The sequence below is a fragment of the Balaenoptera musculus genome, chromosome 6, assembly GCF_009873245.2.
Source record: "Balaenoptera musculus isolate JJ_BM4_2016_0621 chromosome 6, mBalMus1.pri.v3, whole genome shotgun sequence".
Classification (NCBI taxonomy): Eukaryota; Metazoa; Chordata; class Mammalia; order Artiodactyla; family Balaenopteridae; genus Balaenoptera; species Balaenoptera musculus.
The window spans coordinates 84,141,544-84,169,273 of record NC_045790.1 but is presented as its reverse complement, the minus strand read 5'-3'; the positions used below and the strand labels follow the sequence as shown (position 1 = coordinate 84,169,273).

The 27,730-nt window shown below is 39.8% G+C and overlaps 1 long non-coding RNA gene across 2 annotated transcripts in view; it reads left to right on the top strand.

Moving 5' to 3' along the window:
* The window catches only part of LOC118897053, a 182,788-nt gene that overhangs the window by 65,454 nt on the left and 89,604 nt on the right, over positions 1-27,730 (top strand). Inside the window, exon 3 of one of the 2 annotated variants that reach the window (XR_005020333.1) lies at positions 10,586-10,719. The exons of the other annotated variant lie outside the window; for it this stretch is intronic. This is a non-coding gene — a long non-coding RNA (uncharacterized LOC118897053). Of the gene's footprint in view, positions 1-10,585; positions 10,720-27,730 lie in introns of those variants that run through there. 2 annotated transcript variants of the gene reach the window in all.

Below are 27,730 nucleotides of genomic sequence, written 5' to 3'. Positions count from 1 at the left end.
GTGTGTTAAGAGGACATGAAAACAATCTTGATTGATTTCCCTTGTATACAAGCAAATTATAGGCTAATAATTATACTTCTTTGAGTTGACAGATCATTATAGCTTTAAGAAACTGCTGTGATTTCAACTGGAGCTGGTAACTGTTTCAATTAAAAATTATTTCAGTTATATAAAAAAATACAATGTAAATGCTATGTAAATAGTTGCTGGTGTGCAGCAAATTAAAGTTTTGCTTTTGGGAACTTTCTGGAATTTTTTTTGAATATTTTTGATCCAAAGTTGGTTGTATCTGCGGATGCAAAACCCGTGGATGTGGTTGGCTGACTGTATAGTTATTTTAACTGCATAGTTCAAATGCAGCAGATTGAGATCCATCCAAAGCTCACAGTCAGCCAGAGCTGGTGATTGGGACTCATCACCCTGTTTGCTTGTTCTTTCTATTATGATTTCCCTTTTCAACACTGTTTCCTTCTGGTAAGTAGGTTTGATCCATAAGGGTTGATAAAGGTGTGCAAGTAGAAGTGTTGGAGGTGCCACAAAAGTACTATGCTGGATGTGTAAAATGCTAATTCTCTGTAGTGGCTGATCTGATCAAGGAAATAAATGGTATAAGCCAGCAGTCCAGTAGGGCTTGCGGAGGTGGTGAAGAGGACAGGTTCTGTAGCCAGCCTGCCTGGTTCCAGCCATGGCCCTGCTGCTTTCCTGCTGTGTGTCCTTGTGCAAGTTAAGTGACCTCTCTGCCTCACTTTCTTGATCCATAAAATGAGTGTAATCATAGTACCTACTTCATAGGGTAATTGTGAGAATAAAATGACTTAGTACCTGTAAAGCTCTTAGCACAGCTCTGGGCACTTAGTAAATGTAACCATCATCACTGTCATTATGAAGGGCTTCAGAAGCCTCACTGTAGCCTAGGAGGAAGTAATCAACAAATGTCTGAACACGTGTGGTAAGAAATTATGGCCACAGGCATGTCATAAGTTCAGGGACTTTGAAGGGAATGAAACCATAATTGTCAATCTCTGACGTAGGAAATGTGCCTTCATGCAACCCCTGCGGTAATGTCCCTCTACAGTGCTGGTAAAATTATGCTCCCTTTTCTAGGAATGCATTCCACTTCCTAAACAGGATTAACCTGGAGGTCGTTACTAAATTTTGGAGACCCCCTTAGCTAGAAGATTCTCAGGTTATAATTTTGTAGTAAATACATATCTTTTTTATTGTGGTCACCCAGCATTCAAATTCACTTTCTGTGTTTGTGGAATCTTGGGTAGACTTGGGGAGAAGCAGAGCCCACCCATGGCAGAGGCCAAAAAAGCCAGTTATTTTTTTCTCCTTTGCAGCTTAAGTTTAGACTGGCTAACTTCAGCCATAGTCTCCTGCCCAAGAATTTGAATCTGTGGTGAGTTACCTAAAGAAGCAGGGACAGTTTAGCATTTCTTGTGGTGGTGGTGGTGGTGGCTGTGGCATCCAGTGTCTGGTCCAGTGATGACTGTGTCAGCAGTTTTAGCAGAGTTCCCTAAGCTGTAGGTGGTGGCAATCCAGCTGTGCCACCCAAAGTTCAGTGGTGATGGCTGAGCACCTAACCAGGCTATTCCTGGCATGTGACCTTGTCAGTGGTTCTGGTTACCTATATTTTCCTGGTTTCTGCTTATACTTTGAGCCTAGTTCTTCCGTCTTTGTGTTGATTCTGTGAATTACCCAGTAGTTTTCAGTGAATTCTTTTTTTTTTTTCCAGTAGCCAATGTCAATCTTATTGTTTGCAACATGAAACTCTGCCTAATGCACTGATTTTCTGTGTTCCGCTGATACCTACAACTACAGTGGCTGTTTCTTTTTTTGAATACATCTTTGTTTATTTTATTTTATTTTTTTATTTTATTTTTTTATTTTATTTTTTTGACTGCACAGCACGTGGGATCTTAGTTCCCCGGCCAGGGATCAAACCCACGCCCCCTGCAATGGAAGGGCGGACTCCTAACCACTGGACCGCCAGGGAAGTCCTGTACAGTGGCTGTTGCTTTATGTCAGAGCCAACGTATTGATTGTAGGAAAATCTAACCTTTATCTGTTGCAGTCCTTTAAGTCTCAGTTTTTAAAGTATAGGCTTTGTGAACCCAGACATAACCAACTGTGTTTCTTGTCAGAAATTTGCTATGGTACTACAATATGCATTGCATTTATCCAACTCATTTCAATTTATCAAACACCTACTGAACATTTACCTTGTGCTAAGCAATGGTTAGGTTTTGGAGACACAAAGTCAAATATGACAAGGTCCCTCCTTGCACATATTTAGAAACCTGCCTGTTTAATGTGTGAGATTTGGGCAAACCAATTCAGGTATATTCAAAGGGGGAAAAAAAAAGAAAGAAGGGGTAAGAGTAAGGCAGTGTGACGTGGTGGTTAAAATCTTGATATAGAAGTTTGACCAGCCATGGTTCATATCCAGGCTCTTATTTGCTGTGTTAAATAGGACAAATTGCTTAACCTATCTAAACTTCAGTCTGTTTATCTGTAGGGGTAATACCTATATCCTCATATTATTTTGAAGTTTAAATGAGATAATGGAATAAAGTGATTAGTCAGAAATGTATGTTTTCTTCCAGTATGGATAAACTAGTTTTAAATAGAAGTAGACAATGTTTTCTGCCTGTTTTTCTCTACTTGATGATGGTTAGCAGCATTTTAGTAAGAATTTTCACTATTTGCTATAGTAGAACTGACTTGTATGTTTCAAAAGTCATTTATGATGCATGAATCTCCCGTCTAGCATTTCTTTTCCCACGAAGACCAAGAAAAATGATTCATTTACTCAACTGCTGTCTGATCTTTTTCCCTGAGTGTACCTCTTTTAGACGCTGATCATTAAATTGTTACTTAGATTCCTCAGCCCACTTAAAAAATGTGTTATAAAAAGGGTTTTATTGCCTTTGGAGTCCTTCTTAAAGTACTTTTCAAATTATATTTGGTCTAGTTTTCAGTTTATGGCTAACCTGCTATGTTTTGCGGGCTTCCTTGTTTTCCTTAAATGGGCTAATTTTCTATTATTAGAAACTGTTTTTTTAAAACCTCTGTAATTGTTGTGGCCATCAATCAGACAAGGTGGGAGTTTTGTTTGTTTGTTTGTTTATTCTTGGAAGAGTTTTTAATTAAAAAATTTTTTTTGGTGTACTCCTTTTCCAATCTTATATAAATTTTATTTTTGGCTTCTGATGAGGTGTTTGAAAATAGTCTCCAGGCTTCTATTTTATTTTCACTTTTCATTCACTTCTGTCCCCACCTCAACATCTGCACTTGCTTCTGTTGAAATCAGCACAAATGATACCAAACGAGGGGTTATAGACTGAAGTTCTAAGTGCTGGGACAGCTTCAAAGTCACTGTGTGACCTTGGTTAGGTCATCTGACTGCTTTGGTCTGCAGTTTCCTCATCAGTGTAATGAGGGGAGTTTATTCATTTATTACACAAGTATTCATTAGGCACATATTGTATGGCAGTCACTGTGCCAAATGCCGGAAAAATCTGCAGTGAGCAAGAGTCGAGGTGCCTCCCCTCATGATATGTACATTCTAGTGCTGTTAAATTATCGAAACTCCAAGGCCCTTGTGAGTTTACAGCACTGTAAGTATAATGTTACTTCCACTTAGTTCCAGTTCTCTTTTGAATCAAATAGAAAAAAATTTGATATGTGTGAAGTTCGTTTTGGGCTTGTGGACATTCCTTTGACTTAAACACCTTGCAGTTTGTCCTACAGGGTGTTCCATGGAAACCAGTGGGAGATGCTCTCTCCAGAAAGGATTCAGGTCCAAAGCTGCCTACTACATCCCCCTTGAAAGTGAATCTTAAAACGCTTTTGGAAATACACTTTAGATCTCTGCTTTCTGAAGCACATTAAAAAAAAGAATTACTGGAATAGTGACCACTGACCTTTATTTAGTTGTGGGAGTCAGTCTCAGTCAAAGAGGAAATGAAACTTTTCTTGGTTGTGGCCAATATGAAAATACTTATTCAATTATAAAATTGTATGCAGTTATAAGACCATATATCTCTTTACTGGGGATCAGTAATAATAATAAATAATAACGAATAGTAAAAAATATACATTTTATTATTTGGCTGACAATATGGTATGTGACATATGCCTTGGAAAAAGAGTGGACTGGTAAACTTTTAAACTTACTTGCCAATGGCTTATTAGTGTTACAGGAATTATCACAATAGGAGTCCTTAAAAGAATATTTAAGCCAAGTCTTCTTTCCCTTCATATTCCATTTAATTTAAAGTGGGCTATTTGTGGGATGATATATGCCAGGTAGTAAGAAAAGGTTGGAATTATATTGAGGTAATTTTGGAACTATTATCAAAATGGAGCCATCTGAAATGATTGTTTATAATAGATAATGGCTGTCAGGAGAAATAAAATAGAATGAAAGATGTAAGCAAAGCGACAGAAAATAACTGATGAGCTGGTGGAAAATCCAGAAATTGCATGAAAATCAACTCATAACAGGGTTTTGCTTGATTTTATGGGAAGAAATTAAGTAGTAAATATTAAAGTTAATATTTGAGTTAAGACTCAAAAAATTTGAGTTAAGACTCAAATTCTGTCTTAACCAGGATAATAATTCTTGTTTCAACTCTCAATTATCACACTTGTATCTTTTCCTGTTCATGAATTCATATTAAATTTTCTTAATATAATGCCTCTAATTTCATTTGTCTCCTTAGATTAATCTTCCGACAGTTCAGGAACAATAATCACAGTTACTGAACCATGGTTCGTGTATATACATATTTACACACATACAAAAATAACCATAAAATAACCATAAAAGAAAATAGAAGTCGTGCCAAAAGAAAATTGGAGGTAAAGGGCTATTAAGATTTCAGAGGAGGGAAAGAGTACATCCAAATTGGAGGAAAAGGGGAAAATTTGTGCCTCAGATTTGTGCTGGCCTTAAAAGGCAGTGAAATTAGGGCCTTCAGAGATGCAGGGAACACCTTCCAGGTGGAAGGAATAGTAGCGCTATACAGTGGAATTATATTGGCTTGGAGTTAACTGAACTTTGGTTCAGTTTTCTCTCATTCCTAGTTTGACCTGTAAAAATTGGAATAATAACATCAAAACCTTGCTACAGGGTTGTAGTGAGGTTTAAATGGTATAATCCAGAGGAAATTCTTAGTAAAGTTCCCGGCAAAAAGTGGGTACTTGGGCAAAGACCCTCCCTTCCTTTTTCATGTGAATGTGGAGGCCATTCGATACCAGGCTAAGGAGTTTGCTGAAGCTATAATCCTGGTTCTACCATTTACCAGTTGCATGACCTTTGACAAGTTATTTAACCTCGCTCAGAGGGATGGTGAGTTTTCAATAGAAGGAGCTAAATCGGAAAGGAAAATGATGAACTTAGTTTATCATGCTTTTAGGAGTTTTAAGAGATAGAACGGTGTAATGCCCAAGAAGTAGATTTATTGTCAGAAGAACTGGATTAAATCCTGACTTCAACAATTACTAGAAAGATGACTTTGAACTTTAGGTCTCCTTCTTCATCTCTAAATGGGAGACTACAATGACTACTTCAAAGGATTGTTGGATAGATGAAATACATTGTTGTGAAAACTTCTCTCATGGTGGCCAGCACCTAGGTGGCACCTACTGAATAAAAACGAAATTTATAGACTTTATGGAATTTATGGACTACTCCAGCTCCTCACAAGGCTGATCTAGGTTTTAACGTATATGCTTTTTTCCTACAATGTGCATACTGGTACTTCAAATTGTACAGTAATTTGACAGCCTTCTGAACTTTATGTTTTCTAAGTATTCATTAGCTGACATAATTTCAGGGGATGTGAATGCCAGGATTGGCAGCGGGTCCACCAGAGCTACATCCATCAGAAACCTGCAATTGTCTAATTCTTCCTTTTAAGGCACTTCTCCAGGATAAACTGTCTGAATCAAAGAGGAAAATATCTGATCAAACCCATTTATAATCATAGTCCAATAATGGTAAATGGCAGGCTATGGGATAAGTCTGTGGACTTTCACTTAGTTTTCCAACCAGAGGCAGCATTATTGATGATTGAAGAATTAGCTCTTCAGAGCTTATCTACAACCTCGACTTGGATATTTTAGACTGGTTGAAAGTAAATATTTTTCTCTTAAACTTAATCTGAACTTTCAAAATGTCCTTGCATCTGTCCCTACATGTAACTCAATCAGAGAGATTTTAGGAATGAAGTTAAACTGAAGTGAAAAAATAAATGTAAGACAACAAAGAATTTATGGCACATATTTTATTCTGGAAGTCTTCATGAATAACTATTTATAATATTAACAAATTGTGATTATACTACTATGCCGCTGGACTATTCAAAAACAAATGCTTTTATTGCTTGCTTTATAAGAGAGATCAGAAAGAAAAAAAGTTCCAGGCCATATTATCAAGATATTATCTCAAATATAACTGAGATCAAGTCATCCAAAGAGTCATTAAATTACAGTTCTTTTAAAAACAACTTGTCCTTTTCAAAAATTAAATTATTCTGGAATATTTTGGGCTTGACCACAGGGACACCAAGAGTACACATTTGGGGACTTTATCTTCTTTGGTATCACTTCAGGATGAAGAAATTCAGGATCATGTGCATGGATTGATTACTAAACAAATCATTTCGATTACTACTTTGCCTCTCTGCATTTTGTTGTCCCCAGTATTCTCCATAGCCAGAATCCATTATTTTCATCAGCTCTAAAAAATCCAGTCTTTCAAGGCTGAAAAGAGCTCCAGAAGAAAATTTCTGCTGCCAGAATTATTTTGATCTTGCTTGAGTAGTTGGCTGAAGTCCTTGCCAACCTATTTACCTTAATTAACTCCGCAGGTATGGTTCCCTCATGATGATCTCTAAGTGTAGTTGACTCTAGATTAAAAAAGGGAAACCCTCCATCTCCTGAAATCACAGAACCATTAAGGCTCTTAGAGACTTCCTCAAAATAACATCACATTTTTTTCCCTTAAATTGAAAGACTAAGTCTCAATCTAATAGCTTGCTTGCATAAGGAGCTAACCAGCTCTAGGTATAAACTATTTTTTACAGATAATGGCTATTAAAATATTTGTTATATGAGTAGATTCTGTTATTTATCTCCTCCAGAGAATACCTGAGACTTTGTAAAACTTTTATATTTTATGGATATATTATTTTTTCCTCCTTAAATCTCTTTCTGTATCTAACCAGCATCCATCCAATAATCTGAACAAGGAACCTGGGAGTTATCCTGGAATCCTCCCTGCCCTTCCCACATCCATTCGATTCCCAACACTTGCTGACTTTTACTCCCTAAATGTGTGTCGGCTGCCCTGTCGATCCCTCTGGCCATGTCTCATCCAGGCCCTCACACTCCTCTCTGGGCTTTCACAGCAGCACCCTAAGGGCTTTCTCTGCCTTCAGTAACGGCCTCCTCTGATTTACCCTTCAGAGCAATATATTTAAAATCCAAATTGATCAGGTAACTTCCTTTCATAGGCTCTCCATCATCCGCAGTAAAAAGAGACCCGAGCTCCTTGGCATAAAATATAAGGCCTCCCCCGATCTGGCTTTTTTTTAATGAGCTTCTCAGGTTTATTTCCTACAAGCTGCTCACTGCCTAGCACTGCATGCTACAGCACGGGGCTCAGCCTCAGCACTACTGACATTTGGGGCTGGATAGTTCTTTGTTGCGGGGTGGGGCTGTCCTGTGCCATGGTAATATGTTCAGCAGCATCCCTGGCCTCTACCCACTAGATGCCAGTGGTACTCTCTTCTCCCAGTTATGACAACCAAAAATAACCCCAGACATTGCTGAATGTCCCCCAGGGGACAAAATTGCACCCTGGTTGGTAAATAGGAGTTGCATAATGAATCACTAACTCTTTGAACACACCAAGCTATGTAGTACCTCCACTCCTTTGTTTTTCTTGTTATTTGTTCCTGGAAAGTCTTTCTCCTTCTTTGCCTAATGCAGGGAGAGAGGAAAAGATTCTGTCCTTATGTCCTCTCCCTTCTTTGTTTCCTCTGAAGAGGAGGGACTAGTGATCTGATTCGTCAGATTCCAGGACACACTGGAGAACAGGTGAGAGCATTTCTTTGAAAGGACTGCATATGGGTATAACCCACTCTTCAATTTTTTTAAAAAGAAATTAACCAATAATGCATGAATCCATGCTTATAAAAATTGAAACAATATAGAACATAGAATTAAAAGTGAAAGCTTCCCAGGGTCAAAGCATTCTAATTAAAAAAAAAAAAGATTTGATATATACTGCTCCAACATTATCAACACCAGACATCCTCCCCCTTTGTGGCTGTGGCCTCCTCAGGGTTCCAGGATTGTGTATAGAAGACGGAGGCTAGGTCGGCTCACGAAAACACAAAACTATTACTTCTTGATGCTTGCTAGGGTTATCCGAGCAGGTGATTCACATTTTGGGTCTACCTAGCTCAAAGAAGTACATTTCAACAAAGCTACTGTAGGCCGCATTCTTCTTCCATTCCTTATCCAAATCCTTACAATCCTTTTCCCTACCATCCCCGTAAAAATCCACAAACCATAACAGTCAGAGCTGTTATCAAGAAAGACAGAGACTTTTTGCCATTTTAAATGTACAGTGTTACAAACATCAGTCCAAAGACAGCCCCAGAGATTCTGCTTCACCTGATCAACGGTGAGCCCTGGGGTCTGTATTTTTTTTTTTTACTGACTCCCCACCCCCAGTCGAGTGATGTGCAGCCTGGTGTGGAAGCCAGAGGCTGAAGAATACAAGTTAAAATGTAAAGAGATGCATCCAGGTATCCAGTGTTTTGACAGCTGCGTATGTCACTTCATGTTCATATGAATATAGCATGGAGTAGTAGCCACACTTAAAAAATTCCAAGTTTCATAAATTCTTATAGCAGATGGAAGAAAAGATGTCTCTATATGCCTATGTCCTAAATACTGTGCAGGCCTTAAAAACAAACTAGGTAAAGAGAAAATACCTGCGAGGGCTCTTTATTAATATAATGAAAACATGCCTGATGGTGGGGAAATATAGCTATTTTCATAAAGGTTTCCAGCTACGGGAACAAAGGGTGAAAGAAATCCTTTCCACGCAAGTTTAATTCTAGAGACCCCATCCTTTACACAGGGAACTTATCCCTTTCCCCTAATTCTGTTGATTATTATTCTTTTTCAGCCTTCCTCAACACTTAGGATCCCACGGGAGGTCACTAGGAATGGTGGGGGTGAAGCATTCCTAGTAGCAGAAATGAAGATGAGAGAGTGAACTGGAAAAACGCTTTAAAAACTCTAATTGAGACAAACCTGACTACAAAATTGTGTCTGTGCTATGATTACAACTGTAACAATTCTGTCTGCATATGGACGGGGACTGAAAGGGAGCATAAAAAAAATGTAAACAGTTTGGTTTGTAGGATGGCAGAATTTTGGGTGGATTTTTCTTTCTTTTGAGTTTTGTCAATGTTTTGGTAATGTTTTGCAATAAACAATACTATAACAGAAGCAGCTGAACCTGCTGACTAATTATTGTTAGAAAGAGCAGCCTAGCCTCAACTCCGTCAGAGCTAAAATCACTGCCTTTGGCAGATGCTCTCCAACGTTGAAGTTGATAATATCAGCTAACCTTAACCAAGAAGTCAACTCCTTCTGGTCCAAAGGAGCATTTAAAAAGTTATTTTATTTTATTTTTTGCAGCTAACTCATTCTGGCAGGCATACCAAATATTAGTTCAGTGGGGCCCATAGGAGGGTGTTTCATTTTGTTGCTTTTCTTTTCTTTTTTAAAAATAGTTGAAATGGTTGATTGGTTACACCTGTCCTAAGAAAGGTCTTGGACCAAATCATCTGCAGTATAGTGAAAAACTCAGGGTCCTTAAAAGAGTGTTTGTCTAAGTATGTGAGTGGATTCAAACTCCACTTTGAGGGAAATGCTGGTGTCACCTGCAGGAACCCCTGCAGCTTATCTTTGAGCAGAAATGGAATGGCAAGAATACAAGTCAGTTTCTTAAAAAATTGACAACAGAATGTCAGCCTGACTTCCTGCACATCTGGTGTTGAAAGCGTATGGATAATCAACGTCAAAGACTATTGGCACTTCAGGCACTTGTCAGCGAATTCAGTCCTGAAGTGACTTTAACTATGCACTTGCCAAAGGCTCACCTAAGACACGTAATATCGGAGAGAGACGATTTAATGAACGGGTGAGCTCTCCATTCCTCTTCTAGGGACTCTAATCTCTGTTCTTGTGATTCGTTGTAGTATCAGGAAGCAACATATCTGGGCTGGATAACCTCTGTTCCCGATAGAAATGCTCTCACCGAGTTAAAAATCTAGTATTATGCTCTGCGCCTTTATGAGATTCAGTATAAGAATTATCTATTGGAACATGCTTTTGCATTTTTTCTTGCAAATATTGCTGAGAATGTTGTACCTTATGTTACCTAAAATCTATTGTTAAAAAAATTAAGTGATACATTCTTTCTGGATTTAGAACATTAGCTTTGCTTGTAATACAAGTTAGAAACCAGGTGTTTGTCTTTGTGCTTTAGGTACCAGGAAACTCATGCTTTATCCCTAGAACTCCTCCAATGGCAGTTTTGTACAGATCGGAGAAAGTGGTGAACTCAGACAGCAGAGTCAGGCACAAGAAGGAGGATATTATTTGGTGTCCATTCAGTTGCTGTGCCTATTATGGCTTAGGTAGGTACAACACTTTCAATTTTAATGATCTCATTAGAATTTTTTTCTCCAAGAATTTGCTGTTCCTGAAGTGCTAGATTTTCAGAAAGGAAGAAATGCATTTCATTTTCTATAAATATCAAAATTAATTACTCATCGTTATAACTAATCATTAAAATTCAAAATTAGATGAGAATGTTCTTAATAGATTTGTTTAAGCCTTGAAGAGGTCCATTTTATTATAGCATCTACAGCTCTACTATTTGTGGAAATTATGACATAAGGTTCATAATTGAATTAAGCCAATACCTTTGCCCAAATCCTAAGAAGAAATAAATAAAAGATGGTGGATAAAACTATGGTATCTTATTAGGAAAAGTGTAGGCAATTGAGTAGAATTGTTTTTGTAGATCTCACCCTAGTTTATCTAGTTGGGAACATATTCATTCATTCACTCATTCATTCTTTCAGTCATTCAACATGCGAGTCTAATATGTTCCAGGGGCCATTTTAGGTCCCAAGGATACATCAGTTACCAGAACAGATAGAATTCCCTGCCTTTATAGAATTTGCATTCTAATGGGGAGGGGGGAAGACAGCCAGTAAAACAAATAAAAAATATATGGTGTAACAGTTGGTATTAAGTGCTGTGACGAAAAGTCAAGAGGATAAGGCAGAGATAGGGTGCTTTGGGTGTGAGGGTGGAATTTGCTATTTTAAATAGTGTGACCAGGTGGCATCTGAGCATAGATCGGAAGGAGAGAGTGATGTCTCTCCGGGAAGGGTTTCCATGCAGAGGGAACAGTTTGTGCAGAAACTCCAAAGCAAGGTTGTGCTTGGAGTATCTGAGGAAAGTGAGGCGACAGATGCGGCAGGAATGGAGGATGGGAGGAGAGTGGTGGGAGGCCATCGAGGGATGAGAGAGCCAGAGCAGGCAGGCCGTTTTACAGGGCTTTAAAAATGAGATGGGGAACAACTGGAGGGTTTTGAGCAGAGGAATAACACGGTCCGACATGTTTTAAGAGCATCAATCATCTGGTTGCACTGTGGAGAACAGACTGCGATGGGGAGATGTGGGACCAGTGGGAGCAGGAAGCCTAGCTGGGAGATGACGGTCACTTGGACTCAGGTTACAGTGGTGAAAGTGGGGAAAAGTGGTCAGATTCTGATTCTGTTTTGAAAGTAGAGCCACTAGGGTTGCTGAGTATTAGAGAAGGAGTTAACGAAAGAGAGATGAGTTTTTGGTCTGAGCCAGAGCTTCAAGAAATGCAGTCTGGAGTTGCCATACATTGGATGAGGAAGACTGTGGGAGGAAGATCAGGAGTTTGGTTTTGGACAGATTAAGTCTGAGATGGTCCAAGTGGTAATATCCAATAGGTAGTTTGATAATATAAACATCAACTCAAAATTAATATTACAGTTACTAGAAATATTATATATACATATGTAGAAATAATATATTATTAATGATATTATTAAATTTTAATATGTTTGTGTTACTACATTTTAAGAGAGACACTAACAAGTTAAATATATTTTGAAGAGGATGACTGAGACGGCAAGCACAGGAAACCATATTGGATAAGCAGCCTTTGAAGGAAACGGAGATGTTTAGCATAAAGAGGAGTGGTCCTAGGGTAGATGTGTTTCTTTACATGCTGGAAGGGCTACCTTGAAAAGGGATAGCGAATGAACTTTACCTGTCATTCTCTGAGATGGATAGAAGTTATAGGAAGCCCGGTTTCAGGTCAATGTAAGATTATACACATGGACACATTTTTATGAGTAGAATTTCTGTGTTCTTCTGCAGCAGGATGGATTCTGTTCTGAAGTAGTGATGCCTTATTGCTGGAAGTGTTTGACTGGAGACTTGCTGAGGGTATTGTAGAGGGGACTGGATGGAGGGTTAGATTAAGGTTCATTTCTTTTTGTTTCTGTGTATTTTTCCTAGGGACCAAAGTACTCCATGTACCAATGCACCATCATGAATATTTTTTCTTGTATTGTGTTTTAAGATTTCATGGGTCTATGAGTTTCTCCCAAATTAAACTATAAACCTCTTGAGGACCGGAACATGTTTTTATCCTCTTTGTATTCCCTGATGCACTTGGTACAAGATTTTGTATATAACGAGTACTCAGAAAAATATTTTTTGGTTGAATAATTTTGCTTCCAAGGCATTCTTATCCAAAATGCAAACACTACTGGGAAGGGGAGTTCATACCCAGCCTAACACCTTATTGTGGCTAAATTGACAGGACCAGTTTAATCCTTGAAATTCTGAGGGTCTGGAGTGGAAGAAGGTTGTCAAATGAGGAAAAGAAAATTCACCAAAAATTCATCTTTGTCTATGGCTGATTCTGCCTGCGTATAAAGTCTACCTAAAATGTCAACTGTTGTGGTATTGGAGTATTAAGAATACGTATTAGAAAAATGGTACTGATGAACCTATTTGCAGGACAGGAAAAGAGATGCAGACATAGAAAATGGACTTGTGGACACAGGAGGGGAAGGGGTTGGGGGGATGAACTGAGAGAGTAGCATTGACATATATACACTACCATGTGTAAAATAGATAGCTAGTGGGAAGCTGCTGTATAGCACAGGGAGCTCAGCTCGGTGCTCTGTGATGACCTAGAGGGATGGGGTGAGGGTGGGTGTGAGGGAGGCTCAAGAGGCAGGGTATATATGTATACATATAGCTGATTCACTTTGTTCTACAGCAGAAACTAACACAACGTTGTAAAGCAATTATACTCCAATAAAAAAAAAATACGTATTAGAGTCCAAAATATCTGAATGATATTTTAGAGGTTTGAAAGAATTAAAGAACGTCCAAGACAGTTACTTCTTCTGCTTTCAGAGAGTACTTCCAACAGTGAGAAAATCTTGTTAATTCACGTCTCTTACTTCTATAGACTTCACAGAAAACTAGTAGCAGAGGTTCAATGAGTTCCTTGCCATAGAAGGTGTTAAATTAGAGGATTAATAACCACTCTCAAGCCAGCCATCCATTCGTCCACCCATCCATCCACCCACCCATCCATCCATCCATGCGTCCATCCACCCATCCATCCATCCATCCACCCATCCAATGAACATTTATTGAACACATACTGTGGACTGAACAGTGAGGGGTTCCGTGAAGGACTGTAATCTTGAGGAGCTCACAGGTGAGTAGGAGAACCTATCTAACATTATGGTACACTGTGTTAAATACTGTGCATTGGAAAAACAAAATTCCATGAGGTCAGAGAGGAAAGAGCAACTAACTTCTCGGGGAAGTTAGGAAATTCTTCCTGGGGCAAATGCCATTTGAACTAACAAAGCTTTTTTGTGATCCTCCTCAACACCCCCAACCCAAGGCAGTGTATTTCTCTCTGCTGTCTTCCTGTGGCCCTTGTTACCTGCTTCTGATTACAGCAGTGCCCTGTTTATTGCAATTATCTGTTTACTGTCTACTTCTCTGCCTGGCCAGTACTCTTTAGTGGCACTGACTTTGTCTTATCATCTCTGTCCCTACCCAGTATCCAACACAGGTCGTAAGTTGTTTGTTAACAGACTCAAAATAAATGAATCTTGAAGAATAAGTTGAAATGTGCCAGGTCCAGGAGGAGGGAGAAGGGCGTTCAAGACAGAGGCATGAACCTGTGAGAAGTTATGGAGGTGTCTAAGGGTATAGTGTGTTAGGAAAATGGTGAGTGGGTTTGGAAGACTGACATGGAGGGAACATTCAGGGGAGGGTTGGGAGATGATGACTGAGGAATGAAGCACGACATTCTCATGGGTCCACTGGAGGTGAAATGACTCAGTCAGAACATAGAGCATTTTAAAAACCATCAAGCAATATATGTTGCAGCTGTCCCTGAACCCAGCTCCAGCCTCCGGACTCTGGCCTCTCTCCAACCTTCACTCCACGTTGAGCCTCGCTCATCCCTTGTGATCATGTTTGCTTTCTTCTGAGGGTTTGCAAAGCAAATTTTGCATTTTAGTTGTAGGTTTAACTACATTCTATTTATATCTTTCTTATCCCATGGACAGAGAAATATCCTTTGTTCCTTACTGAAATGACTTGATTGCATCTACTTTCTAAATTATTCCATGAGAAATTAAACAGTCCTTTTTTTTCAATCATTCATTGTTCCTAGTGACTGGCTTCATCACCATCCATCCAGTTTCCCCAGCTAGAAATCTGGACTTTATCCTAAGCCCTACTTTTCCCAAAGTGCTCTCTTCCGATCAATATCAGGTCTTCCTAGTCTAATGTCCAAACGAATCTTGACATTGTTTTCTTCTCTTTATTCATATAGCCTGAGTTCAGGCCACTTTATCTCTCACTGGATTATTGAAACAACATCTTAAATGGTCTCCCTACCTCTACTTTTCTGTTTATCTCTATCTATCTGTCTATCTATCTATCTATATCAATAAAAATCCAGCCACTGCAGTTATATTTCTTTTTTTTAATTTAAAAATTTAAAAATTGTGGTAAAATATACATAACGCAAGGTTTACCATTTTAACCATTTTTAGGTGTACAGTTCAGTGACATTAAGTACGTTCATGTTGTTGTGGTACCATCAGCACCATCCATTTCCAGAACTTTTTCATCACCCTAAACTGAAGTTCTAAACCCATTAAACACTAATTGTCCATCTTCTTCTTCCCCCAGGCCCTGGGAACTACCATTCTACTTTCTGTCTCTGTGAATTTCACTACTCTAGAAACCCCATTATAAGTAGAGTCATACAGTACTTGTCCTTTTGTGACTAGCTTATTTCACTTAGTATAATTTCCTCAAGGTTCACCCATGTTGTAGCATGTGTCAACATTTTTGTCCTTTTTCAGGCTGAATAATATTCCACAGTATGTATATACCACATTTTGTTTATCCATTCATACACTGATGTCTATGATATTTATTAAATATTATTACTCTTAGAACTTTATTGTAACTTGTCCCTGTTACTCTCAGGATACAGCTAAAAGGCTTTACTATGGTTTATGGGGCCCCCACCTAACGCTGCAGCTTTCATTCTATTTATGTCCCCTTACACTCTCCACTTCAGTCAGGCGACATGGCCTTGCCTCCATCTCTTTCACATCTGGGCCTTTGTCCCAGCTTCTTCCTCAGCTTACGATGCCATTTTTCAGGATGAGCCCAGCTTTTACCTCAGGACTCAGCTCAAGACATCACCTCCTCCAGGAAGCTTTCCTCCTCTCATCCAGGCTAGGTTAGGCATCTCCTTTTTTGTGCTCCTGGAATCCCCTGAAGTTCTCTCTACCAATACTCTTGTCACTCTCAGAGCAAAGACAATGTCTTATTTCCCATTTCATTCCTGGACTCTAGTATATTTTGAGCGCTCAGTTCATTTCTTTGGAACAAATGCATAACCGTGTAGGCAAGTATCTGGAGTCATGGAGGAGGTGGGCGCTGAGGCAGAGGCCTGTGTGAGTGACTAACTCAAGGCCAACAAGAGTGAGGGCGTAATCCCGTGCAGCCTGCCAAATGCTGACTGCCTTCATGCCTGTGGAACCACTGGATGCGGCACTGGCTGCACACAGTAGAAGGACGGGTGTGCACTGAGACGCGCATTCCCAGCCCTCAACTGAGAAGCCCGGTTAGGTGTTTTGGTACTTTCAGCACAGTTTTAATCTTTTGCTCTTTTGGTAACTGTGCTTACACCCTTCCTGCCTCTATTCTCCACCAATTCTCCTCCTCACTCTCCTCCCCCTACTCTGAACTTGGAAATAAATTCATATGTTTAGGTCACTTAAACAAAAACGAGATTTTATTCTGTGAAGAAAGTGTTTAGTTTGTAAAAGGATCAATGGGCTATTTTGGATCAAATAACTGTGTTTTCTTTAGCCATTTAAAATGGTCTATTTTCATTTTTTAAGCCATTGCCTTGTGAAAGGACCTAAGAATATCCCCAACTTAGTGTTAGATCCCGTAATTACATTTTCCCATTTTGAAAGCAGTTATGCAGTCCTTACAATAGAGTCAACGCGGCTAAAAATAAACTCCAGGCAGTTCATATTAACTGGGTAATAATAACAGGCAACAAGGAGGCTCCCTGTCCAAATATGATGAAAACAGGAAGTTCATTACACAAGCTGTTCTTTCCTGATAGATCTGAATTCTTAAAGCCTTAACTCAAAAATAATCTCTTCAGGTTAAAAATAAAAGCAGAGAGTTGTCTCTTACTTGTGGCTCAATGGAGATGATAACATTGTAGCTAAATAAATCCACACAGCCATGGGTAGACTGTAACTTCAGATCGCCTGTTTGGAGGAGGAAGGAGGAAGTTTGCAGACCCCTCTCCTGGCAGACAGGCGGCTGGATGCATTTGCCTGGGGGTTTACTGTTTTCTTACCCTGGCACAAGCTGCCAAGGAGATATTGCTTTACTTTGGTACGATGGCAGGAAGGCAGAAAGGCTTCCGGTGTGGAAAGCATTTTTATTTTTCCCTGGGGAGAAAATGGATGAACAGAACACCCCCAGCTCTAAGTGTCTGCCAAGTATTGTAAATTTCAATCCTGGTTTTTCAGGGTGAAGTGGGAATGAGGCCCAAAGGAGGAGGATAAACCCCCTTCCTTATGGAACTCCTTTTCTCTAGTGAGTGTCACTGATTGTAAAGATTCAGATTTTCATGATTAAAGCAAGGTGAGCATGGAGGAAAATCTTAATTTATGTAACTAGAATGAGCCCCACCAGCTCCCTTCCTGAAACCAAGTCCCAGTCCTCCAGGGTGTCACTGGACGCAGTGAGGGGGCCCGTGACCTTGCCATCCGCCTCCTCTTTGGGAATCTCACTACTTGTTACCACGGCCACCAGTAGGGTCACCCTGCTCCAAGCAGTCATCACATCTTTCCTTAATTTCCTGTAACATAGCGGAGACCAGGTTGGAAGTTTCAATAAAGACTTGGCTATAGGATTGAGGTGGGGAAGAGAATGGGAGTAACAAAGAGTTGTCAATCACAGAGAGTGACAAGTGTGCACTGATCTGGCTCAGCAGATGCAGTTTTCTCTCCCCAGGCTGGGTCAGTAGCATCTTTAGGGTTTGTCTTGAGCAAAAGAGCATGCTTGGGGAGCACTAACCTTGCGAATGTCCCCAGACCCTCCCATCTATTCTTATTCCACTTCATGGTGGCTGTACTCCATCTTCCTGGAGAGTGATCTTTGTTTCTTTAACCGCACAACAAATCTCGGAATACGTGCATCCTGGGAAGGGGGTTCTTGCCACTTTTGAAGTGATAACAGATAGGGCCAGTCACAGGAGGCATCAGGAGGGCCGTATTGCCAAGGCCTCACATTTAAGAAGAGTCTTACATGTAGACTTTTGATGTTATTTCCAAATGGGATTAGCATAGCCACAGGCATACACTGATCTAATAGTATTTTTTAAAAGGTATCACACATGACTTTAAACTCTATTCTATGACCAGATCACATTGGCTATTGGGTACGATAAATTTTGTAAGTTGTAAACCTGCAGGTAGCACAATTATATTGGACTATATATATTTATTGAGTGTAAACATTTAGAATATATCACAATTTTTGTAATGCTCTTTTGGAATTTCTTCATTTTTCTAAAATACTGCCATTCTCAGGAATTGGAAGTGGTCTGGCCTCTGAGAGGCCCTGACCATACACCTTCTCCACCTGCGATGCTGCCCATGGGGAGTGGTGGACTTCTGTAAGAGAAGGAGGGAGGTTTATAGAGATGCTCTCTCGTGGTGGATGAACGCAGTGGTTCTTAAACTTGACCTGTGCAACAAAATCTCCTAGGAAGCTCATTAGAAATGACATACGATGCACTGAGAATTTCTGGCCCAGACCCAAGATCTTGACTCAGGGGGTTTGAGACTACTCCTTGAAAAGCCCTGCAACAGATTGTAGAGGAGCTTTTGGGGGAAGGTCAAAGGGTAAAAGAGGTCCCCTTTGGGAAATAAATAATGATTCCCTCTGGGGACAGTGAAGACTCTGTCAGAGAGAGAGGTTCTCCCGACTAGAATCACTAAGGAAACAGAGCAAGGGACCTGGTAGTTGAGAGAGCAGAGGGTAGGCAGGGACAGCTGTCGAGCCTGGGTGCAGAGAGCATGGGGCCCACTGGGGAGATGTTTGAATGGGCACACCAAGGGATAGACAATTATGTCAGAGAGACATGGGAGGGGACAATTTCTGGGAGACCTCACTGGAGAGAAGTGGTGAGAAGACCTCAGGGTAGAGCCAGCATGTCCCAGAGAGTTGGAAAGCTGAGCACGAATCTGAAGAAGGGAGTGGAGGCTCTGGGCTTGGTGTAGCAGGAAGCCTGGAACCAACCACTCCCTCCACTAACTGTGAACAAGCTGTAATCCTCCCCACAGGTCCCTTAGCTAATACATGGACAGTGAAGACCGACTTCTTATGACATTTTGATTGATTTATCTTTTGTCAAAACAAGAGAGTATTAAGAGTACTGAGATAGCGGAGGGAGCTATCTTAAGCTGTGGGGTAAGGAGTGTTTTTATAGATACTTGAGTTATGGTTTGAGCTAAGTGAAGTGTGACATTCCTTCATAGATCAACCTGTGTCTCTCATACCATCAGCTTCTGCCACAGGGTCAATATTATACATTTAAAAATTATAGTTTAAACATATCCATTTCATTTTCATGGTCAACTTATAACTCACAGTGCTAACAAATCCAAAAATTCTTCTGTGTTACTTTTGTCCATTCCAAGAACCTACCACAGAACCCTTCCTATGAGTAATAAGGGAAATATAGCCACTCTTCATATGATTAAATAATTATTGGGCTTTTTTTGGTTTTAAGTATCAGTGATCTTTGCTACATGTTTTTCTTAACTTTAAATTTCACTTCTTTAATGTTCACTGCTGATAGCTACTGTGCTCCATATCTTGGACTTATCTGTGTAGCAACTTGACTATGAGCCATTTGAGCTAACAGTACGATTCTCAAACTTTCTGGATTGCAAAGCTCTATTGTTTCTTGACTTCCACGTATTATCCATTTTTTTCCCTAGTGGAACAACATTAATAGATTACAGCAAAAAGCTGTAACAACCCGACTCCTATTTTACTTCTGTTGGTGGTGGTGGTTTCCAAGGTATAAAAAATAGAAACCATAGTGTTAATAGGGCTTTGAAATCAAAGATAGTTGTTGGATATGTATGTGTGTTTGTGTGGTTTGTGTGCAGAAAGTCAAAAGATAGTCTACTTTAATTCAACAAATTTATTTATTGCCTGAAATATGCCAGACAGTGTTTCAGTGCTGGGGATATAAGAGTGTACCAAGCACTGATCCCCATTCTCAGGGAACTTACATTCTCATAGGAGAAGACAGATAACAAAGGGAGTGACAGGAGGTGGGATATGTGTGCTGTTTTAAAATAGGGTAGTTAGAGAAGGCCTCTGTAATAAGTGACATTTGAACAGAGACTTGAAAAGAGTAAGCAAGCCTAGTAGGTATCTGGGGGAAGAGCTTTTTTGGTGGAGGAAACATAGATACAAAGGCCTTGATATAGGAGATTGCAGAGCATCTGGAGGAATATCAAGGAGACCAGTGAGAGTGGAGCGGAATGGATAAGGGGGCAGTGAAAGAACTTAAAGTCAGAAAGTTAGCTGGGGAAGGTCATGTAGAGTCTTTGAGACCATGGTAAAGACTTTGGAATTTTTTTTCCCTTGGTGAAATGCAAAGCCAATGGAGGATTTTGAGCAAAGGAATGACGTAAACATTTTAACAGGACCACTCTGTCCGCTATAATGGGACTGTGTTAGGCTGAGTTCCCTAGAAGCAGAGCCTGAGATGAGGATGTGCATGTGATTTCCAGAGAAATTGGTAGGGGGTGAGGGAGCGGGCTAGAAAGGAAGAAGAATGGCAAGAATGTGATTTCGGGTGCTGCGTAGTAGCTTCAGCCTAATCCCATGGGGAGCTGTGGAGCATAAATTTCACCTTAGAGTTTTTCCCACTTGAGACAAGGGAGAGAGGCTTTTTACCTTCACCCTGGTTATTGAGTAAAGACTCTGGGGAAAGGTATGGACAGTGTCAATTCCAGGCACTTCCAGGTGAGGTAGCTTCCATTGCCCAAGTGCAATTCTCACTGATGCACCCACAGCAGCTGAGGGAAGGGCTCACCAACCAAATTGATAAAAGGGATTCCAGAGGGCCTGACTGAGCTATTAGCAACTTCTACATGGAATAAGGGTGGAGTAGAGATCTCAATTAGGAAGCTAATGTAATAGTCCAGAAGAGAGTTGAAGGTGGCTTGGACTAGAGTGTAGCAGTAGAGGTGTTGAGAAGTGGTTGGATTCTGGAAAATTTTGAAGGCAGAGCCCACAAGATTTGCTAATGGATTACCTATAGCACGTGAGAGAAGGAGAAGAATCAGGGACGACTCTAAGATGTGTGGCCTAGCCATGTATTGAGATGAGGAAGATTGTGGGAGGAGCAGGTTTTAGAATGGGGTGACTGGAAGCTCCATTGGAGACATATTAAATTGAAGATGCCTCGTAGATGTCCAGATGAAAATATCAAGGAGGAAATTGGATGTGAGAGTCTGAAGCTGTGAAAATATGTTTCAGTTCCTAGGTTCAGATGACCAGCTGTACATGACACTAAAGGAAAGTGCGTATTTGTTTGAGGTGGCACTGTTGGAAACTTTTATTGGGCTTCTAAGGATGGTTGTGGAGTGAGAAAGCTGTAATTAGTTCCACTAAACCCCAAAAAGAACAAAAGGTGAATACTGGACATTATAGGTCAGTAAGCTTGATGACAACTTCAGCTACCATTTCTAAAACAGATCATTAAAGAGACGATTTTTAAGTAATTTACCAAAAGCTGTTATGATTTAGAGGTAACATGGATTCACAAAGAACAAATCAGACCATACTAGCTTTACTTCCGTTTTTGAAAGATATACTTAGGCAGAGAGGTTTGGGAAATTCTGTTGTCTTAGTATATCCTGATTTTTATACAGTGTTTGTTAAATTTTGTTATCATATCCTTCTGACAAAAATAAAGAAATGTGGGCCAGAAAATAGCTATAGTTATGTAGCTTTCTAAGTGGCTCAGCAAGAACAAAGAAGGGTAAACCCTTAGATTTTTTTTTTGCTACCAATTAAGTTTTTATATTACTAGGCCCTTTGCTAAGTCATCACTTTTATCAGCAGCTTGAATAAAAAGCTAGAAAGCATATACATAATCAAATCTGAAGATGACATAACCTGAGGAAAACTAGCTAATATCTTGAATTACAGAATGGAAGCTTAAAAAAGGAGAAACCCAAACTCACAATCTGAAATTTAATAGAGATGGATGCAGAATAAAGCAAAACACTCCATTTTACAGGTTGTGAAAGATCTCACTTCACAGCAAAGAACAGAATTCACAATTTTTTATTCAGAGGTTTATTTTTCATTAAGTCATTTGTGGCATTAAGTTAAGACTGCAGGCTTTGGAGCCATCAGCCTGGGTGAGAGTCCTGGCTCTGACACTTACCAGCGGTATGATCTAGGGTATGTTTCTTAAAATCTGTGTTTCATTTTCCTTACCTGGAAGAGGAAGATGGTGATATTAGTTCTAACTAATATTGTTGGAATTGTTGTAAGAATTAAACACATGTAAAGTACTTAGAACAGTGCCTGGGACGTATTAAGTGCTCAGTAAATAACTAATATAACTTGTTCAACAGTGTGATCTGGTTGCTAAAAAGGTAAAGCCATTTCTCTGTACAATGGTGGAAATGAGGTGTCAAGATAAAGGGAAGCTCATGGCCCACTGTACTCTTTACTGCTGGGATTTTGTTCAGTGCTGGGTGTCTCTAATTAAAAAAGTATCTTCAGCCTGTGGGAGAGTGAGTGCTAAAGGTGGTCAGGGTATAGAATCATGCCAAGTGAAGAAAAATTGAAAAGATGGGGGTAGAGAACGTGGCTTCTTCTTTTGGAGAAAGATTCAAAAGCTGAATTAAGGCTTTCTTGAAAAATTTGAAGGGTTGTCATGTGGAAAAGGAATTAGATAGAGTCCCTGTGGCTCTGGAGACAGAACCAGGAGCAAAGAGTAGGAATAAAAAGGGATGGGGTGGGGCACAGAAGTATTTTAACTTTTTTATGGGTTGAGGGATGACAGAAGCCTGTTCGAGCTCTGCCTCTAAGTTACTGTATGATGTCAAGTCTCTTCTGCTGCAGGCCTCAATTTCATAATCTGTGAAATCAGGGTTTGGATTAAATGTGCTATAAAGGGGAAATTATAGTTGGTCTCTCAATGGGCTGTCTTCCTAGACAGTGGGTTTCCTGTCAGTGGAAATGTTTCAGTAGAGGCCACAAGATATATTAGACATTATTGTATTTGATTGGAATTCAATCTAAATGACATTAAAGATCTCTTTCAATTCTGATTCTAGGAAAAAAATTTTTTTTGTATGTTTAGGTGGCCTATCCATCCCCATCCTCAGCCCTTAGCCCTACTTTCTTGATGAAGATATAGACTCTTAAGTGATTATGTAAGAACTCTATTGATTAGACTGAAGTGTGATTCTACCCCATTCACATGAAACCTCACAGAGAATTGAATGACTTCCTGAAACAACTCTGTACTAATTCCCTTGGTGCCTAACATGTTGCAGCAGAATTTCTATCGTTTCTCCCATTCTTTGTCCTGAAAGTGGAAAAAGTGAAAAGTACCCACAAGTCACAGGCTCCATATTGCACAGCCCCTAGATTCATGGCTTTGCCTTGAGAATTTGCTGCTGGGGGAGGCTGGGATGTGCAGCTGGGGGGTGGGTGCAGCAGGGAGGGAGGGGCTGAGCACAGCAATGGCAGACTTGACAGAAGCCGTGAGCAGCAGAGATGTGGGACACCATCATCTGTTGCCTGCAGCTGCCAGGCTGACATCATTCTTTTACGGCAAATGTTTGTTGACTACTTATCACATGGAGGACACTCTACTAGGCACTCTGAGGGACACCCAGGAGTAAGACACACAGCCTCTTTCTGGCAAGGAGTTTCTAGTCTGTTTGGAAGATAATTACCAGCTAGCAGCAAACACTTTGCATAGTACTTCATTGTTTGCAAAGTGCCTTCAGGCAAATCATTCTCCTTTCAAAAGCCTGTGGGATTAGACCCGTCAAGTACACTCACAACAACCTGTGGGGTACTGTTATTCCCACTTTTCAGATGGTAAATTGTAGCTCTGGACATTAAGCTATTTATCTGAGATCACTCATTTGTGTTGTCTGAAGTGCCCTTGCTGTTGTTGAAGTAGACCTTGGCACATCTTCTGACTCCAATTCCAGTGTTCTTTCTACTACATCACACTAAAGAAATTTAAAAACTAATATATAGGTTATAGTATATATCAAGGGAATTGCCTGGGTAAGATGTGTTATAAGAATTCAGGAATGCAGATCATTGTAACTGGGTACAGAAGGGAGATAGGACTATGGAGATGGGTTAGAGTTTGATTGGTGGAGAACAAGAGAGGGTATTCCAGACAAAGCAAATATTTTATCAAAGGTTGGAGGTAAGAGAGCAGAAATGTAAGGAGATGTTCATGGGGCTGACATGCTTTGCCACATATTTATGCTGTGCATAACTCCAGGGGTATTGTTCACATAGACTGTGATATAAACAGGATTTCAGGGGTCGTTCAGTGCACAACCTGCACAGTAGTATGGGGACAGCCATGAATGTATGCATCAGTGGAACTGAGTTGGAGAGTTTAGTCAAGAAGTCAGATAGAAACCTGGAGAGATGAACAAAAGACTGATCATGGAGAGATGAGAGAGTTAGGGTAAGGGTTTTCCATTTTAATCTTTAAGCTTTGAATAATTTTTAACCAGAAAAGAGCCACAATGAAAACAGCGTTTTGAGAGATTGATCTGAGGATGTGCAGATTAAATTTGAAAGAAGAGAAGTTGGGGATAGGAGACCCATATAATATTTTGGTCACCTAAACATGAGGTCAAAAAGGGTCTGAACAATGATGGTGGCAATGGGAAGACAAAGAAAATGGCAAACATGGAAGACCTTCTTTCATTAATTCCACAAATGTTCTCTGAGCTTTTAGTAAGTGTAAGGCAGTGTGCTGCATGCCAGAGATTTAATAGTGAGCCAAATAGGCATGACTCTTGCCATTCTGGAGTTTATACACCAGTGAGGGAGTCAGACATTCATCAAATAATCACATAAAGATTAATTATGAACTATAATAATGCTATGAAGGAAAAGTATAAGATGATATGGGAATGTATAGCAGGGTGGAATCTGATCTAGTTTGGGCCACTAGAAATCAGGAATGTTTTCTCTGAATAAAATAAATTTTTTTTGAACTGAGGGTGAAGAGGAGTGAACTATGCAAAGGGAGGTGAGGAAAGGGAGAAGAGCATTCTAGACAATGGGAACAGCATGTGCAAAGGCCCTGTGGTGGCAGGGAACATGCATCCAAAATGGTGAAATGTGATTAGTAGGGTTAGTCTATGGCAAGAAAGTGGAGAGTGCAGACATGAGACTGAAAAGAAAGGCAGGGGTAGATAATATTGGGTCCTTTGTTTTTATTTCAAGAACAGTAAGAAAACATCGGAATATTTTAACCCGGAGGTGACATGTTCAGTTTTGCATTTTGAAATGGATACTCTTGCTGCTATGTGGAGAATAGATGGGGGATGGACACTCAGGGAAACTGATAAGAGCCTACTGCAGTCATCCAAGAGAGAGATCCTGGTGGATTGGACAATGGAGATGTCAGTGGAGAGAGACTATGAAAGAGGACTTACCAGGACTTGATGACTGACAGGATGTGGATGAAGAAATGAGAAAAATAAATCAGCAGTCAAGGTTTTAGAAAGAGAGTCTTACAGCCTGGTGATACAGTTAAGGGATATTATAGAAAATGGGGGGTGGTGCTGGCTTGATATGCAGTGTTGGGGGCATGATGGGTTATCCAAGTGAAAAGTAAGCAGTAGGATCTGAATTTTAAAAAGAGAGAGAAAAGGATTACAGTCGTAAGATTGGGAACTATTGATAAAGTTGTGGTAGTTAAGATGTGAGTGGAGGGGTCTACAAGTGGGCGGGGGATAGTGAAGAAAAGTAATAGAAGGCTCAGGAGTTGAATTGTGTAGAGCAGCACCACTGGGTAAAGTGAACTGACAAAGTAAGGTGAACCTACAAAGAAGTGGTCACAGAGATAGAAGGGTATGATTATAAGAAAATCAGAAATTTAACCACTAAACATCATCCTTTTTTATTACAACCTCATATATACTTCCCTGAATTAAATAACAATAGACATCTACCAAGAAAAAAATTACTCTGTGGACCGCAATGCTATAGTCCCCATAATGTGGTTGCTTTCAGAGTATAATACTCGTTTAGGGATGGATACAAATCAAGCTGAAGGCTAGGGCCTCCCCAACCCTGCATCTACTCATCACAGGCAGAGAAACTACATTTAGGTTGTAGCTTTTGTTAGTGAGGATTGTGATTCAGAATCGGATTCCACAAGACCTATCCATTTGTAAAATAAATAGACCAAGGACCTAAAATCATCAAAACACTTTTTTTCGACAAAAATAATAAGTATTCTGCTTCTATATTTAAGTCACAGTGTGTTCTTGTGACCAAAGAACACCAAACTTCCATTCTTATTCCAAATGTCTCTAAAATCCAGCAACACTAGTCTCAGCCCTGAATAAGCACATTAAAAATGAAGTTACCAACTTTCTCTGCTGAACTTTTTCATTCACTTACACGTTTGCCCAAAGACTTCAGTTCTGAAGGATGGTAGCATGCTCGATTTGTGCCAGCTCTTGTCAGGAGTTATGGGCCAAACTGGTTATTTTTGGATATGAAATCAACTTTAGCCCGGCATCAATGACTTAATGCACTTGCGAGACAAAACATTTAAGTGAAAGTCAACTGTGTTCCCTTTTTCAAAAAGTCTTTTGTGAGAGCAAAGATCAGGTGGCTTCTTCCAGCCAAGACTATATTCAAAGTTGAGTATTCGAAAGGCAAAATGGAGAAGTTCAAGTCAATGAATTGGGTAATTCGTTTATTTTATAGTTAGTTGAAAAATTAAAGCAAGACATCCTTATTGTCCCTCTGCTTCTATGCGCAGAGGGGTGGGCGTGAAGAATCACTCCTTGATAACCCCCTTATAGAGTTTTGAACCTGGTGAGTCATCTCTGGATCACTGTCCCGTAGTAAGGTGGTAAAGGTCCCTTTCTTCTTGTAGTGTCCCTGGGATTTGTCTCACTCTGTTCTCGGAGTTTCTTCTGAAATGCTACTTCTCCCACTCCCCTGCCAAGATCTGAGGCCAGCATTTCAGCTGGGTAGGGGTGACCGCTCCTCCAACCTAAGTGCAAGGGGTTCATGGAAGTATAAGGAGAATCAAGCTCTATGTATGCCAGAAGTCAGTGCAGAGCCAGGACTTTATAGAAAGTTTACATTTTTATAAATTACATCTAGGGAGGTACCACCTGAAATATAAACCTTTAGCAGCATTTATTAACCTTTTAAAAAATTAAGGTATAATTTATATAATGAAATGCTCAGATCTTTAAGTTCAATCAGCTTTGACAACTGCCTATCAAGACATAAAATCTTATCATCAGCCCAGAATGTTCCCTCATGCCCCTTGCTGATCAGTTCCTATACTCACCCTTCAACTATTGAGCTCCTTTCTATCACCATAGGTTAGTTTTGTCTGCTCTAGAATTTCTTATAAATGGAATCGTACAATATGTGCTCTTTTGTGTTTTGTTTCTTTTACTGAGCATAGTATTTTCAAGATTCATTCATGCCATGTGTATCACTAGTTCAGTCCTTTTTATTGCTGAGTAGTGTTCCATTCATTGAATGTACCACAGTTTTAAAAAACTTCCTTCCCCTGTTGATGGACATTTGGATTGTTTCCAGTTTGGGGCTACTATGAATAAAACTGCTATGAACATTCTTATATAAAGCTTCATTTAAACATACATTTTCATTTCTCTTGGGAAAATAAAAATATCTA